Raw genomic sequence first — 13,496 nt, 5'->3', positions numbered from 1 at the left:
TCCAAGACAAAGATCATGACACAAAGAAAGACGCCTTACCGTATATAGGCTACTTTTTACAGCAATGAAACATGGTCCTGTTCCTTTGGAAAGGTCCCTTTAACACGGGCTAATTAATACAGGAATCATATACATCAGGAATAACAATTAGTTTGAAATTAACAATTTAATTTCACATGTAATTTTTAATATATTACATAAGAAAGTAGTTAATTATATCTTGAAAATTGTTATCATATTTTATAAGGCCCGGAATTTTTCAAAGGAATATAATATTAAAATGCTCTACAAATTTCCGATCACTTTAATTTATTCGACGCAAAAACAAACCTAATTTCACATTTATTCCCTGATACTTCATATACTTCGTGGATAGAAATATTAATTTTGTAAGCTTGCTCTCAAATATTGCTTTTTGCGTACTAATAAAATAAGTAGATTTTATATTTATTTAGCTACACAATTACTTTACCTATATGTGTGTATAATAGGGCATTAAAAATTTCAGCTTTTTTGCACATTTAAACTTCAAATTACAGAAGAAGCATGTTACAATTTTTGTACAAATCAACTGCGTATATAACTAACTAAATCTTTAGATACATAGATAGAAAGATAAATCTTTGAGAACTACTCAAACCATCCAAGCACTAGTTGTCATAAACCCTGCACAAAATACGATATTTGGCTATTTTAACAACTTGTGTTTGTTTATGTGCCAAATTGTGTTTCTTAAAGTGTTCCTTTGTTTATTTGTCCTTCATTGAAGTCGCAATGGGGCGATTTTATGGTATAATTTTTGTGCTTGAAGATAGTTAGGACGCTAGAGAGTGATTGATATAAGCAACTTTTTACTGGGGTGAAATATCTCATTCCTTTGGGAGATTCCCTTGACTTCGAGGGCGAAGTCACGCGCGAAGAGCTATAAAAAATGAAACAATGAAAAATCTTAACATGACGCAGTATGTAGCTGTATTCGCATCTTGTTGTTATATCACGTTAACACTTACACAAAGTTTACCACAAATAAATATTTGCTAAATACTAGTATTCATTTGAGTAATGATTCATCCAGTTCATTTGCTTCTATTGAAGTAAACATACTCCCCTGGAGTTATCGGAGCAAATACCCACTTGCTCTTAGAGAAAGGTGCGAATGATTTACGTACAGATTAAATCATATTCGACTAGTGGAAGGTTTACCTTTATGTATTAGTTTCGTTTCAAATATACTCCCAAAAGTACGATCTACTAAGGAATCGCTTTGGCCTTTCAATGATGGTTCATTTCATTTTGCCTGACTCTTACATCAGATTTTTTATAGAACAGTTATTTCTTAACTTGGTAAACGTTAGTCTCAGGAATTACTGAACCAATTGCAAACATTCTTTCACCGTTGGCTGTGCTCAGGGATCCCTAGTTCTATAGCCATACGAGCTTATAGCACTATGTAGGGCGAAATCGGGGCGCACCGCTAGTTTTCCGTAATTTAATGTCATTCGAAAGTCGAAGTCGTATCCTCAAAAGATCGTCTACAAATTTGATATAGAAGGATAGGAGTTTTACATATCTAATTAATTGATCTAAGGCCATATAAGTGTAGCAGATTATGCGAAAAGGTAGACCACCGCTGCAATTGATCATGAAAAGGCCATAAGTAATCATACTACTAAAACTTAACCAGTTTCTGATATTCAATCCATCAGAATAAGCTCTAGTGGAAAAACATTATATAAAAGGGATTCAACAGATAGTTATTTATGCTAACCGACTTATATTTTAAGATACAGATTTTGTAGTTCGTTTATTTTCTAAGGAATTATAAACTGATATCCGTGCCTTAGGGAATTATATTTTGCAGATCTTGTGAATATGAAATTCATCCCTAAAAGTTAAAAAAATTACGTAACTACAGAAGTATTCTAAAAAGCTAGTTTATTAAAAGGAAAAGTTAAAAATACCGTTCAAAGTTAGAACAATGCCTAATCAAAGCTTAAGGTTTCTTAGATTGTAATTTTAAAGCATTGAATAAGTTGGTTTGCGAATTTCAACACCTCTTTTATTCGTCTAACTTTTAGAAACAGAAATTAATTCTTAGACGTATTTTTAAGTACTTATGATAGACTTATTCAGATTCCCTTTATCTGATTATAATCATTATTATTATTCCTGTTCCTAAATCTCACAATATGTTTCGATATTAAATAGAAGTTCACACAACATGTTTACCCAAGTTCGTCAAAGAAATATTCGAACGGGTTTCGTTCAAAACGTTTTGAATCTTTCCTACTTTAATATTTCCGCTTATATTGCTTGAATCACGTCAAACGAACATATTAAAGGTATTGCGATTGAACATGTAGGCTTTTTACGTAAATAAATTTACCAAAGCATGTTCTGACACAATTAAAACTCTCGGCTCACCTTTTAAGAGTATTAAACCCACAACGCAGTATTGTATAGCAGACCAGATGTGTGGTTAAAATAAATCCGTTTTATCGTGAAAGAGCATTTATAAGTTCAAATGGTATTTTTTGTAACTAGAACGTATCTTAAAGCTTTTGTTTGATTTTTTAATTTTCAAATCTATGACGTTTAGAATGCAGCGCTTATGATAATTGTTAACAATATGAAAAAAAAAAACAATGTTAAAGAGAGCATGCCCAATTTAAATGTGAGAAATCAACAAATCTAGAATTGAGTATGAGGTTTACCAAAAAAAAAAATTATAACATATATTATGTCTTCACGTCAGCACCACCGCACCAATTTCAAGAATTTATAGACATTGTACAGTTATTTTTTGCAAAGTGTGTGTACAAGACTTATTTGGTAATGTTTATTATGTAAATGAGTTTCACTTCCATTATTCGGTCTAATTGGATCGGACGATAATACAATCGCATCAGCTTGTGAAATCAACAACATACATTATGCATGTCTAAAAGAATATAACATAAAAACTAATAAATTTGTAATAACACGCAATGCGAACATAAAACAGACGAGTTGTTTACAGCTTCTGTGGAATGAAAGAAGAGCAGTGCTGTCGTATAAGCATTTTATGACGTCGTAGAATCATTTACTTCAAAAAGTCGAGAACTATGTATTCCGAAGAAAATAATGCGGCTGAAATGATTGCATTCTGGTCTACTCAAAATTGGTTAAAATGTATTTGTTTTCTGAAAACCTAACGGTAAATGATTATTATAAGAAGAAAGATATTCACTAGGCCCATAAAAGTAGTTAAAAATATTGATAGATAGGAATAAGGTTGAAAATAAATGGTGTTATAATCTTAGATTAATCATATAATGACACGTTTTCTCCCTAGTTAATTAAACTATAGATTCTCAATAGCAGTATTTGCTCATAATCATTCGGCCTAAACGCTGGCTGGTTATGTTGGTTTGGTTTGGTATTATTAAAAAAGTCACGTATATAATGCTTTTGTTCCAATATCTCAATTGTACAAAATTTGATCTGGTTCATACACGGTACACAATATTTCCTTATTTTTGATTTGGATATAAGAGAAGATAACATTCTAAAAAAGCAATGTTGTGCTAATTTTGGTTTGTACTAAGAATAATTAAACAGTTTTTTAAGTACGAATATTATAGATTTGGAAATACTTTTGAAGATACATAGTTTGTTTTAAGAAATGAATGATTAAATAGATTAGAGCTTGTACACAACTCCTTTCCCGGAGGCCGTGGGTATTAAGGTAATATTTCCCACTATAAAAAAGGCAGTTTTAATGAATGCTACAAATTATTACGATTATTATTACGATTTAAGGTCATTATAGATGATCACACTTTAATTGTATGTCAGTTTGTGTTACTCTAAATCTAATTACAATACAGTTATCTATACGATAAATTACCATTATTCTATTCTCTTTTCATTCTAGTAAAACCTTCACTGCATTAACTTTATACATATGTGCATAAATTTCATGAAATATGAACATAATTTCACGTATTCTTATTTTATTTTTAGAAGTGAACGTCAAATGGCCGTAAATTAATTAAACCAATCAAATTAAATGAAAGATTAATTTCGGCGATCTTTCAACTTCCAGTTCTGGTTAAACACATTTACTAATTGATTGGGAAACCCACTATATGTACCAGAAATCCTTCAAGGGCTCCCGAATTTGTTTGATCACCAGACAAAGTTACTATTGAACGTTTGAGAAATGTTAGGGTTGGTTATTATAAGAAGTATTTGTACAAGTAACCCCTGCGGTCTTCAAGGGCTGTTACGGTCCTTGCGTAGTTATTGTGTCGGCAATGTTATGAAAATATTTAATCCTTAGTATTCAAACATTTGTATTTGCATGCCAATTAGTGACGAGGGTTCCATCCCACATCAGCTGGGTATTTAGCTGATGCGGGATCTTGAATGTTTCATCGATGTAGATATATTGTTAAAGACCTGTTATTCATTATATTAATTCTAGCCGCTCCGCCTTGGCCTCCGCCCGAAATATAAATAAAAAAATATACCCACATATGCATTTACAGATATCTGACCTCACATTATCTGTGCGAGATTTCAATTGGTAGAACAATTTTTAAAAAATATTATCCACTCGAACTTCACATACTTAAAAATTTTTAAACTTTACCTCTTCATAATATAATAAGTATAGACAATTTTTATAAACTGGATTTAATTTTAAAACTATGACTGATAAAAATACCGCAATATTTCCGAGTAACATTGATTCTTTGTACTTTAGACAACTTCAAATCATATAGCTTTTATTAATAGTTTGACGATTATACCAATCATCGATCGAATTTTTAGATCTATTACCATTTTAATCAACCTGGCAACTCTGGCAATCGTAACCGTATCAAAGTAAATAACAACAAAACTATTAAACAATATACTTAATGCAGGGTATCCAGTAAAGCACGATCGTCGTTATTATAACGTAATCTTTATTACATTTAGCAAATATTTCATATTGCTCACACGGGTCTCGTTGGAGCTTTTACAACTTATGTATTACCTCTAATTACGTTTAAAGGTATCGCAACTATGGCAGATGATTGATTTCCCCTTGACCGGGTTGCTTTGACAACTACGCGCACGAGTATTTGCTTTTGACGTCTATTCCTGTAATATGGGAGTCGAGCTCAAGAATTGGGCCAGCTTGCAATGGAAGGTATAATACCACCTTTTTAAAATTTTATAATGGGAAAATCTTGCTTAGATATCCACGGCCCCTGGAGAAGAGGTAATGGGTTATGTTAGATTCCTACCGACTAAAACCCCACTGTGTTCCATCGAGCCGCATAGGTGAAGAGGCCACGGGTACTTGTTGGATTCGTCCGTCAGGTATAATGCCACCTAGAAGAAGATGGAGTGAAGGACGAATAGACAGACAGACGGATTGACAGAGAAGAGAAGGTACCCTTATGGGCACAGAACCCTACTTATATCGACAATTCAACGAACCTTATTCCCATAATTATTGTTGGATTTATTTTTTCTCGGAAAACATCGTTTTTTCCTGTGTATTTTTTTTTTTGTTTTGTATGAGGAGTATTTAAATGTGCAAGTCGCAAAATTACATTTTTTTGGGATATTTACCTGCATTTGTCTGCGGTAAATATCCCAAGCCGGCCTGTATTAATAGGGAATAAATTAAGGCTGCATTAATAATAAATTTCAATTATAATGCACACTTATGAATGATACTCACCTTAAATCCGGTTAAGATTAAAAGGTGCTCTAATTTAAAAGCCATCTAATACTCGCATGGAGTTATTTAAGTGCTCTTCAACTTGTCCCGATTATAACATATGATCTAACTCGCTTCTCGAAAAGAATTCTCGGAAGTTTCTTAAACTGAATATTCTAGACCGGTTAGACCCTATTTGAAATTTGCATTGAAGTTAAAATTGAGTTAGAAAATTACCTTCCTAATATTTACAAAATTTTATTGTAAGAGTTGCATATTAGAGTTAGAGGAATATATCGAAGTTCTTTGTATAGATTTTTTTATTTGTCTTAAGATTGTTATGCTTATTTATAGTGTTTTTAATTGGTTTGAAATATATAGATTGAATTCTGCTAGATATCATAATTAATGACCATCATACATCTGTATATTAGGTAATCACTTTTTCATAAAACACTTAATTTTGTTTTCTTAGAAATAATTCGAAAAATGATTTTCATGATCTCTATTATATTTAATAAATTTGTTCATATATAACGTGATGTAGCAAACACTAACAAGAAATTGTCGATTCATTTGGCATTTTAATACAAGAGCAAGAATATTTTTTTGAATATTTGTAAATCCATTTCATATTTGATGGAATGGTATCGCTCAATTTACATAATTGAACGCGAAAATAGGGAAATTGCTAAACTTAGATATTCATTGAAATATTCTTTAGGTGAAATATAATTTTATATTCTACTGAATACACGGTTGAACGTATAAAAATGGAATTTTACGACAGCCTAATCCGATTTTTTCCTTTGAATTGATATTGAATGACAATTAGTCATGGTAAGGCAAGGATTATTTACAACATAGTATATAAGCAATTTGTGATTTGTAATTTTAATTGTTATTCGAGAACGGCAAATTAAAACAGATGTCAAAACACTTTTCTGCTTTTTAACAGTATTTATTGTATGTTATTATCAGTACAATAAGTCTACAACATTCAACAGCTGGTCCAATTTTAAGTGACTATGTTCTTTTAAATATAATATTATTTACTGACCTGACAGATTTTGCCGTTGCGCGAACTGTCCAAGTCGTAAAGTTTGAATAGTAGTTAATTGTTTTGATTATTGGGGCATATTTATTTCGCTTATCTTTCAAATAAATCTTCCCCTGCCAATGGCAAGCAGGACATGAAAAGAATTATCGCCTTCTTTCTAACTACTCACACGTGATGATTAAGGGAATAGGGACTTGTTATGGAAACTGAGCTCGCTTGGAGTGATAAGTTCGGTGTGAAATAATATCCTGCGAATGCTACTGTATATCGTGCGATGAGTGGGGGAGTCCCGCTTTTCTTTTCCTCATCCTCCCAGTCCATTCCTTTATTAATTTGATCAATATGTTCCTTATCCCTTCTCCCTCTAAATCAAACAGGCAACTTTACTTCCTTACAACAAAATTTACATGTAATCTTATAAGCTACATATCGAATGAATCTGTAACTAATATGTCTGTCTTAAATCGTAAATCTTGCTTAACAATAAACACCGTCCTCTGACCTCATAATTGTTTACACCTAGTGTCAGTGGATCGTAACCGCCTATTTCCAGCCACTTTATAACTAAACGCAAAATTAGATAGGGTCGTCGCTAGGGAGAATTAATTTTGCACCCTAATCAAAGTTGTCGTAAGTTATGCGAAGTCGGTTAACTGTAAAGTCGGAGTATCTCCGCACACACTATATTTAAATCATATATATTGTAAAATTGTGTTAAAGTATACAAGATTTGTGCGAAGTTCGCTTAACTTGCATTAAGTAAGTTCCGAAAGTGAGAAACAGTGCAGTGTGCATCTGCTTACAGTTTAAATTCAAGATTAATTCTGTATGCCAACTGTTGTAATGCGAGTTAAAATTGTTATAATGAATAATAATATTGTATTTCTTGAGAAAATATGGTTAGAAATAGCACATATGGAATATAGAATGGAAGTATTACGATGTGCGAATGGGGCAGCACATATAAAAAAGTAAAGGAAAATGGCGGCCAGAGTTAAATTTTCGTTACTTTCCTACGTAGGCTGTATAAAAATCAATCGTTTTATTTATTCCTTTCACAACTGCTCAGTAATTTTTCCAAATTTTATTACCATTTCACTTGAATTTTTATAACCTTCACCGCTCCGACCTAATTCTTGTATTATTTGTTATTCAAGAAATCTATTAAAAATAATCACTCGCAATAAATTGTAATTCAACGCCCGAGTATGACATATTATAGTAATTCATTCATTTCATATATATGTAGGAAAATAATACTCGCTGTTCCAATACGCTTATTGAATTTAAAGATCATATATAAATAAAGTTAATAGTAATAATAATTAATTACTACCAGGATGATATAAATCTCACTCTTCACAAAATTCTAAAGGGACTATGCTTTTTCATTTTCATTTTAACCATGGAATTATCTCTTATTCTATTGATATGAATTCCTAGAACCTAGATATAATGATTATTACATATTGAGAAAATTATAATCTTATATAAAAAAATTTATATAAGATATATTGCCCACTAAAAGATCCAATTATAAAACGTAACGAATTGATTTCATCATAAGTACAAATTTTGAAAACGTGCGAAAGTCATATCTAATATTGTATTTGTGATTTATTATATGAAATACAACGGTGACCAACTGATCTATTAAAGGACAACACCAACTAATCGGCCATTCGTGCTGATATTTGGTATGCTGATAGTCACTATGATGAAGGTGTTCGTTAGGAAAGTATTTGATTAAGACATAGACAGATTCTTCCGCCAAGGAATAAAAGAGGATAAAAGAAAGTTTGTAGCATAAAAGTTTATTGTGATCACGCGGGCGAAGTGCGGGCTAGTGCTAGTTATAGTAACAGCCATAGTAGTATATTCCTTATAACCTAACGTATCACATGTCAACACAGTAATCGTGCAAATGAAGACACATTTTGAACACATTTTTTGGCAGTGAAGGTCTAGAAAATGGAGTGTTGATGTACATTATCATTAGTGTTAGCCAAGAGCTAGATGGACTGGGTAATAATGTCAATCCGGACTAAAAGCAGAGGATTTAACGTCCAGCTTCAGTACAAATACGTAAACTACGCAGCGCCTTTACATAACTGGAGGTCAAAGCCCTAGTCCGGTTAGAAAGGAAAATGGCCTCTTAGATTCAATGGAGGCTTATGGAAAGCCATTCCGCGAATATGGCGAATGTGTTTCAGATTTTATGAAGTGATGGATTTCGTGTATTTCGATTTACATACGTTGCGAATAGAGTCTGGCTTTATAAAGGTGAACTACGGGCGATGTTTTTAGATTTCTCTCGACCCATGTAATGTTTTGGTGACTGGTTGATGTAATTAGTTTTGAGTGAGACTCACGTTTTAATCGATGTAGGTCTCAGCCACGGGAATACGGAGTAATTCATTGAAAATGGTTCTAGATTTTTCGAAACATATTGCATTAAAATAAGGCTGAAACTAGTGATGAGTTAACCAAAACCTTAGGTTAGATGACTTTAAGTTTGGTTGAACAATATTCTAATTTTAAATATCACAAAAGACATCATTCCCTTCATAAGCAATATTATATTTACTAGAATTAACAGGCGTATTTGTAACATGCTATTATTGCAACATAATAAAGAACCAGACATAACAATCGCGAACACACTTGAACATCCAAATACTCAACTTACATTCGGACTGTAATCCAGGAGCGCTCGAAACAATTCCCAACAAAGTTCTGCATTGTATGAATTTAAAACGCTTTAAAATTTCTAACGAAGCTCTGGTGGAACCTATATTTTTTCACCGCTGATATATCCGAGATTTAACCAACTGAAACTTCTTCAAGATTCACGTTGTACTCAGAAGTTTTTCGTACGATTTTTTAAAGTTAAAATGAGAAAAATATCTCCCACAGCACCCACAAATGCAGCGGTGGACATTTTCCATCCATTATGTTTCCACGTCGTTACATTCTTGCAGAACTCCTTTGCGACGGTATAATGTCTAACTAGCGTTAATGTTGTGTGAGCTAGGAATGTAGTAAAATATGTAATTTATAGGGATTATACGTGTGATAGTGAATATTTTTAAATGTATTTATAAGAACAGATATTATTTTTATAAGCCTAATATCCGTATGTAATAAATCTGCATATGGATATTACGCTACTAGCATGATGTCAATTTTGTATCGATAAAAAAACATCAAACTTACTTTTTATCAAAAGAGGTATGTGAGTTTTCCGGATATTACTAATAATATTAAATTTTCAAGTGCTCAGTAATTATAGTAGTAAGTAATTTAGGTATAAGTACTTTTTTATGTGTGTGTTTAGTTTTAGCCGTAATTTCTCTCCACTATTAATTTAATTAACTAATTTATCTTAAAGGACTTAAAATTTACTAAATTAGATTTATAAAGTATATCTTTCATAGTGTTTCTATAGTGAAAAGGTGAATGTGTCAATATTCTGACAATGTTTTCTGTTTATCTTATACCTTTAAACGAGCAATGATTTTCATGAAATTTAGTATATAGGGGGTTTCGGGGGCGATAAATCGATCTAGCTAGGAATCTTTTTTAGAAAATGTCATATTCGTGTTTTATCGACTTAAACTTAGCGACTTTTCCTGACATCTATTGGCGAATAATAATACTAATACTATTTTTTGCCGAATAATTAAAGTTCCAGCCGATGGCGTTGTTAAGTAACGAAGTCAATGAGTGTTTACTTTGAGGTTAGACTAATTGTTTATATTGTTTTGTCTTCTTAATGCACGTGTTCACTTAAAAATGCCTAAACGATCTTGGAAAAAACGCTTATAAACATTCTAACTTCACGAAGTTAAACCGAGCAAAGCTCGGTCATCCAGGTACTTGCAATTATCTATATAAGTGAAGAGGGATTTTGGTATGTTGCAAATTTCGAAACTAATGCCGTCGACTTAAAGAACTTCATAAGATGACAATTATGATGTTTCCCTTTTCACAAAAATGTTTCTTATCTCACTCCAATTACTCAAACTATAATGTAATATAATTATGCAATAATTAATTCATCGTTCGCGTATTGTTCACTACGTCAATCTGAATAAAATTCGGTAGTTTCCTGAAAATTAGAAAATCAGCTTAATGTCATGGTTACTAATTTATCTAAAACAAAGGAGATTTTTTGCGTCGGGAAACCTTATTTCAACGTTCCTCTAGCAGCGTCGTCCAAGTACCAAAAGATAATAGTATAAAAGATAGTAGTAAAAGATCCTTGTATATATTATGTAACTGAGATAAAATAATTCATAATAAGAACTCTTATTTCTGAAATACCATCATGAATATTAAGGTTGTAACATTTTGCACATTAATTCACGTCTTTCGCACAATTCTGCTGGAAATCTAGCCTAAGCTTTTGTTTATGACTCAAAGCTAAGCACGACGTATAATGTGAGGCATTGAGCGGGAAATTCAAACATATGACGATGAATGCCATCGCTTATGTAAAATCGTTTTTGTACGCGCTTGCTTGAGCAAGGCTTGAGCCGTAAACCATCTTTGAGGAGATCGTGTAAGGCTTTACTAAAAGGTCGAAAGAATTAAGAACCGGGTCGTGATTTGAACACATTTCACAGCAATGGGATTTTTGCAGAATATAATTAGAGTTTTGACTCACCTTTCTACATTCATGTAAATCAATAATCAATTCATTTGGAATATAGATAACACAGTCAGATAACATGACAATATCTTTATATCATTAGTATATTCTTACAATTAAAATCATATCCACTACGTATTGAAAACTTCATTTTCCGTAGAAAAAGCTGTTAGCCTATGCCGTTGTTAACTCGAGAAAAATTTAAAATCCACTGAGGGAAAAGCTGTTCCAACGTACTCGTATTCATTTAATCTGTAAGCCACGTGCGGTCAACGGCAATCCTACAGAGTGCATATATACATGCGACTATTATAATTCACATTTCATATGAATATGACAAAAAGAGACATACACGTTTTGAATATATCCTATAAGAGGTTTCGACGTGTTTATATGTTGAGATAGTAATAAACACGGGTATCGTATGTCATAGTAATAAAAGATCGTCCAATCTTGCCTTTTATTCAATGTAAGTGTACACTGTACATTGATCCATACCACCCGTTATCGTGATGTCTTAAAGCAGTATGATAGAAAGTGATGGCGCTAACGACCTATATAGTTCTGTCTTTTACTTCGACCTATATATCATCATCATCATCATCATCATCAGCCCATATATGTTCCCACTGCTGGGACACAGACCTCCTATGAGGGTTCAGGCCATAATCCACCACGCTGGCCAAGTGCGGGTTGGCAGATGTCACATGTCGTCGAACTTTTAATTCTCGGACATGCCGGTTTCCTCACGATGTTTTCCTTCACCGTTTGAGCAGTGGAGATGTCATCCAGATGCGCAGATAAATTGAAAAATCAATTTATTTCCTGCACGCTCGCCCGGTCTCGAACCCCGACTTATCGATTTTGAAGTCCGAGGTTCTCACCACTGAGCCACCACTACGACCTATATATAATAAAGTTCTACACGTGAAATCTGTCAGCCAGCACTTCTCCAGAGCGGGTTAATATGACAAAGCGCAAAGATCTAATCAAGAATCTAGAATAAGGCCTGGCTAGACCTTCTGAGGACACACAGCGGCCGTAGAGGGCAGCCGCCCTGGACAGCATTCCCCATAAGAGATCCCATATTCTAGAATCTCTACTGTCAATGTAACCGAATTCTCAGCGGTATCCATGCTCGTACATATTATGCATTCCGAATATCCCTGTATTTCCACGTTACATGCACTGCAATGCCGATACACTTAACGCATATCTACTGCATTATGCATTACTAAGCGTGTGACGGAATTCTAAAGCAATCCCCTGCTTGTGTATCGGTTGATTCTAATACCAGATTTATATTATAATGGCTTATACTATATGCGCAAGTAAAAAGCATGTAGATTTAATTTGGCACACAGATAATTTATAGATGCGTTAAAAATGTTTCATCTGTACCAATATCACAAATAAATTATATTTGGCATTGTTACCTCTTTATAGAACTGAATTTTAGAGATTTATATTAAAAAAAGACTCAGTTCGGTAGCTCCGATTTTAATATAAAATTTAATAAAATTTCAAAAAACTGTATTCGATTAGGGAACATTATCGTCAGGAACTGAGTGTTTTTATTCTGAAAACATAAAACAATATCATAGAGCTGCACCAGCAAGATTTGTTGAACGAACTTATTTCAGATATTCTGATTCAAATTTAAAAATTAACATTAAACCTACTACAGTCCATTTAGTTAAAGGTTATTTACGCTCAACCATTAGGACCTGACTCATTTTTTGCATTATCATGCAAAGTAAGTCATGGAAAAACAAATAATTTATTAAATATCTATAATATGAAGCTTGTTACCCGACTATTACAGTAGGTCAGCAATATTTTTTGAATATAAGTCCATTTCCTTGCACGCGTTTTACCCCAAACAGTTAGACGAATTTTGATATATTACAAAGTGTCGTTTCAATCATTAGAACTGTGGTAATGACACAGGCTATGTTAATATAAACAAATATGGCGCCCATAAATAAAAAGAGGTTTGTTTTTTTCGTACCTTAAAAATTTACATATCAAATGCAAATCGTAAAAATACCCTTACAATAACACTAATAAGTTTTCTTGAT

This window comes from Zerene cesonia, chromosome 18 (genome assembly GCF_012273895.1).
Source record: "Zerene cesonia ecotype Mississippi chromosome 18, Zerene_cesonia_1.1, whole genome shotgun sequence".
NCBI lineage: Eukaryota > Metazoa > Arthropoda > Insecta > Lepidoptera > Pieridae > Zerene > Zerene cesonia.
Note: the sequence above shows the minus strand (reverse complement) of the source record.